Genomic DNA, 5,380 nt, shown 5'->3' on the forward strand with positions numbered 1-5,380 from the left:
TTGTTTAGGTCCATGGATTTGATACGGCTGGGGCGACAGTAGATGAAGAGGGCTGCTGAGTAGAAGATGCCCACCACAACCAGGTGGGAGGCACAGGTGGAGAAGGCCTTACGTCGGGCAGCAGCTGAAGGCATGCGGAGCACAGCCACCCCAATGGCTGAGTAGGAGGCCAGAGCTACCAGCAGTGTTCCACAGAAGATGACAATGGCGGAGATGAAGTCCACCAGCTCTGTCAGGGCCACGTGGGTGCAAGACAGGTTGAGCAGAGGGGAGACATCACAGAAAAATTGGTTGAGGACATTGGGGCCACAATAGGACAAGGTGGCAACGCATGTTGTCTTGACTGCTGAGACCATCAGCCCACCAAGCCATGAGGACGAAGCTAAACTCAGGCAGACCTGGGGCCTCATGAGCAGCAGATAGTGGAGTGGGCGGCAGATGGCCACATAGCGGTCATAGGCCATGGAGGCCAGGAGGGTGCACTGCGTACAGATAAGGGAGACGAAGAAGAAGAGTTGGGTCATGCAGGCTGTGAAGGAGATATTGTAGGGCCCAGTCCACAGCCCCACCAGCAGGCTGGGCATGGTCACTGACACGTAGCACATCTCCAGGTAGCTCAGGTTGCCCAGGAAGAAGTACATGGGCTTGTGGAGCTCACTGTGACTGCAGATGAGATAGATGATGAGTGTGTTCTCCAGGAGGATGAGCAGGTAGAGGTCAGGAAGATGGCAAACAGGACATCCCTTATGTCTGGCCTTGTGGACAAACCCAGCAAGACAAATTGCTGGACTCTTGACATGTTGGCCAACTCCAGGGACCTCTCCATCTGCAGAGAGACAAATAAAGTTTGTTCACATTCTGGTTCCTGGAGGGACACAGTAGTAAAAAAACTATCAGTAGGATGTTACAGTGCCTGGAGACTCTAGTGAATTTTCTAGCCCTGCTTCTGTCGGAAATTGAGTGTTAAATAGACAGACGATGTAGATTCATGAGATAAACTCTGAACATGAGAGCGAATGTCTTGGTTACTCCGGTTGTTCTTAGTAAAGCTACGTCTTCGTACAAACAACTCCACCACCTGAAAATTGGGAGGCTAACATTTGCCTCCCATGAGGTTGTTATAATAATATAAGCGAAGCAAAGGACGGCAAACTGCTGTACCAAATAAGAAATTAGAGCTGTTGTTTGAGTTCTGAAGAAAATTTTCTTTTTAAATAAATTTTTCCATTCCTTTATGCTCTACACAGGAATTTATGAGTGTTCTGTAAATCTGGAATAGAGCCAGACTGTCGTCTCTCTCCTGTAAACGTGTTCCTCTGCTCTTACGTAATTTTATTTTCTAGAATTATATTATGCTGTGGTTCACCAAGTACAATACTCAAGAAAGACAAAGGGGCAGTTTCCTCTCTGAATCACAGAGGGATTCCCACAAAAATTGACACACATTTCAGCAGAGGTTTGGAAATGTCATTTATTGTATTCAATCTCTGTGATCATATACACGTATATGTATACTTATGTTATTTCCACACTGTTGTATCTGAGAAAGTTAAGGCCCGCAGAAGAAATTATTGAGGTAAACTGGGGCACTCAATCTAATCATGAAAACTTTTATGATTCATTGAGCCCCTACTGTGAGTGAGTAACCTGCCAAAAAACCACCTTGTTCTATTTCTGGTTCTGTGCCAAAGGGCAGGTATAGGGTGCAGATAGCTAAATTCACTTGCCCAAGATCACTCAGCTGGGAAATGACAGGACTGGGAAGGAAACACAGCTGGGTCAAACTTTGGTGCTGTGCCAATTCCTTTGCACCACATTGTCACAATCAAGCCCAGGGAGGCAGAAAAGTCTTCTACATCTGAGACATGAAGAGCAGAGAGCTGGCAAATAACTCAACTAGACAGTCCTTCTGACTATCAGATATCATTCACAGAATTCATTCAATGACATTTATTGAGCTTCCCCTTATATGCTAGGCACTGAGAATACATGAGTGAGCATACAGAGACCACCTGTGGGGAGCTGACTTCTTGTGAGAAAGAGAGACAACATCAGTTTCTCATGGACCAAGGCTTCCAGGCCACTCTCTGTAATGGTCACTATTTTGCACAACACCAAGTTGCTCCATCAAAGGAAAATACATGATTACACCTGGCGATTCTCCCCTGGACCAACATCCAGGCTGATGATGTCAAGATTCAGCCACCAGGTTTGTGTAGAAGACCCTTAGATGATCTGACAGCCTCCCATTCAATTTTCCTCTATAGAAAAGAGAGAATAGAAATCTCTCTCTGTCTCCGCATTCTTGTAAGTAAAAGGCATTTTATTTTACGTCTTATCTTATAAGATAATACATTTACAGGTAACAAAAAACATTCAAGTAAATGTCGCTCTCAACCTTGTCCATTAGCCCTCCCCACAAGAAAACCACCAAACCAGTTTCTTGGGTGGACCTCAAGAAATGGTTCTTGGGAACACTCTCCTGTGTAGGTATATGGGTCTCGCTAATCATAAAGGGTAACATACTGGACATACTTTCTGCACCTCAAAATTTTTGTTAATAATATATCTTGAAATTAATTCCATATCTGTATGGAGATGACATTTTCTGTTTTAATAGGTGCAGAATAGTTCCTTGGATGGATGCAACATAACTGTAGTTCCATGCTAGGGATCTCCACTGTCCTCCCGAGACATCATAAAGATCATAGAAGGTCTGATTTGCCTATTAATCTCCAGATCCCTGCTCAGTGCCTGGTACATTGATTTTGTTTTGATGAAAGTAAATGGGTCAATGTAAGGATACACGTGAAAAGAGCTTGAACACAAGGCTAGTGCATTTGGGCTTCACCCTATATGTAATGTGCATCCATGGAGGGCATGAGGGCTTTGGATTCATTTAACAAACGCTGATGTCTGCAGGAATATTTTCCAATATTTATTGAGCACCTACTGTATGCCAGCCCCAGTTCTAAGAATGTCCATGTATTAACTCATTTCTTCTTCACAAAAACTCTGGTGAAATAGAACATCTAACACCATCTAACGGAGAAAAGGCTGTGCTGGCCCATCAGTTGGAATATGCCTATTCCAATGAAGTTCAATGTGTATAGATGGGAACAGACTTTATTAAACAAACTCTAAATTTCAGCTTGATTCCAGAGAGTGAGAAGGTGGAGGTGGCACTGGCTACGTTAATTCAGGCCACGAGGGAAGTGACCCTGAGGAGATGATATTTGAATAGAGACTTGGAAGATGAGAGGGGTCCAGAAATGCACAGAGTTGAGGCGAACAGAATTGTACACAGAGGGAATAGCAAGTGCAAAGGCCTTTGGTGAGAAGGAATAGCATATTCCATGAATCATGAGGAGGTCCTTGGGGCTTTGCTTAGAAGCAAGAATATCAGAAAGGAGATGAGAATGTAGGGGCGTCCAAGGGCCAGTGCACATAAAGCCTTGGGAATGTAGGATTTTTGCAGTCATTTGCCGCAATTAACAGTGAAGCAAACACTGGAGAATTTTAAGTCCCTTCTTCAATATAATGTTCCAGGCACTCTTGCAAGAATTTGGCATGTTATTTTATTCTCTCAAATATACTATAAAAAAAAAAAAAGCTATTGCTACCATTACTGGGTAAGAAGGATGACAGATTCAGAAAGTCAAAGTTAGTGGCTCAAAGTTAAATGGCAAATAAAGGAAAAAACAGAATCATTCTAATCCTTGCACTCTGTTCACTCTTCCTGATTATTATAAACATCTGATTCTAGTATTCTAAATGGCAAACAAATAATAATGGTGGGACTAGTAGTCATAATGATTACTATGTATTCAGCTCTTCCTAAGTGCCAGGTGTGCTAAAAGCTTTTGATCTTTTGCCATAGTATAGATCCTTAGAAGTCACAGAACCTCTATGAGGCCGCTATTATCACCCCAATTCTGCAGATGAGGAATCCACCTCAGAGAAGTAAGAGCACAAACTTAACCACTTGGCCACGGGGCAAGTCCCAGTGTGCCAATTTTTCATAAGAAAGATGCCTACTGTGCGCTAGAATGTTAGGGATGAAAGGGGTTTTGAGAGAGATTCTTCCAAGTTATATAAGAGGAAATCCTGAGGAACTTCATGCAGGAAAGGTTTTGTTGTTATCACTTTTTTTCTAGTTACAGAGAATCAGTTTTCTGAGAAGCCAGATGTGTAAAGGTTAGGAAGTGTTTGATCTTAAAGTTTCAGGGAAAGAGTAAGGAATATGAGCTAACTTAATCTGGTACATACATTACTGCATTTATTGTCGGGCTGGGGAACTGATGTCAGAGATGTGAATCCAGCAATGTAAGTTTTCCCAACCATATAGTAGAACTTGCACTCCAACAAATATTTCCTGGATGTAAGTCCAATTACTGTTCTTTTTTGTAGGCTATGGAGTCACACATCAGTCCAAGAAAAGCTCAGCTATACTTCATCCTAGTGATGTGACTTTGGACTCCCTGATCTTTCTGAGCCTCAGTTTCCAAATCAGTACAGTGGGGATATTGCCAGTTTTCCTCATGGAGTTATTGTGAGGATTAAATAAAAAATATAGCCACATATATAGTTAGCGGCTATAAAGTTTCAGACTTTTATCAAAGTTCACACCAATGTCAGTCCTAGGGGTTGAATCTATTCTTTCTCCCGATCAAGGACTCCTCACAGCTGAACATCAGTCCTGTTTGGTGGGGCTGTCCTTGGTGCTGAACCCGGGCTCTTTATGAAATTGTATTTGGCTGCTTGGAGCCACTCTCTCTGCAATCTTAAACAAGACCCCTCACCTAAACCGTTTATGGTTCTTCAAGTGGTGTTGTCATCAATATTGGAGTCATCCTAGGTCGAGCTCTGGATGGTGGAGCTCTCGTTTGTTCTGGAGAAGAACTGCTCATCCTCCCTTCTCCTTCCACCCTTCCCTTCCCCTGAGATTCCTTGCTCAGTCTCCTTCCTGGTTCTGCCTCTGATCATTCTCCTCCCATCTATATCCACTCAACAACCATCTCCTCCACGAATCCTTTTCTGAGTTACCATTCCTGACTGAGGATGTCAAATATACTGAGATATCGCTCAATAATCTGTAGAGGAACCAATATGTGCACCCCCAAAGGGTCACAGAAGCATCCTGAAGTTCAGAACCAGAATATTCAAAGGCTATTCTATCTCAAAAACATTGGTAATCCATGAATTATTTGCCAACAGCTGTGCTAGTTTCAAAGGTGATATAGTGGTGAATAAGAGCTTGTTTCTGCTCCCTAGAGGAATTGGGACCACGATGCTTTCTAACTATATTTTGTATATTTTCTTCTGTATATTATGATGTTTTGACACCTTAAGAAACTTTTCTGGCTGGAGAGAGACTGCC

At 42.8% G+C, this 5,380-nt stretch overlaps 1 pseudogene; it reads right to left on the reverse strand.

The window, feature by feature from the left end:
* Positions 1-8: 8 nt before the first annotated feature.
* Positions 9-826, reverse strand: LOC124234634 (olfactory receptor 5-like; annotated as a pseudogene).
* Between the last annotated feature and the right edge of the window lie 4,554 nt (positions 827-5,380).

The sequence above is a fragment of the Equus quagga genome, unplaced genomic scaffold, assembly GCF_021613505.1.
Source record: "Equus quagga isolate Etosha38 unplaced genomic scaffold, UCLA_HA_Equagga_1.0 97997_RagTag, whole genome shotgun sequence".
In the NCBI taxonomy this organism is placed as follows: domain Eukaryota; kingdom Metazoa; phylum Chordata; class Mammalia; order Perissodactyla; family Equidae; genus Equus; species Equus quagga.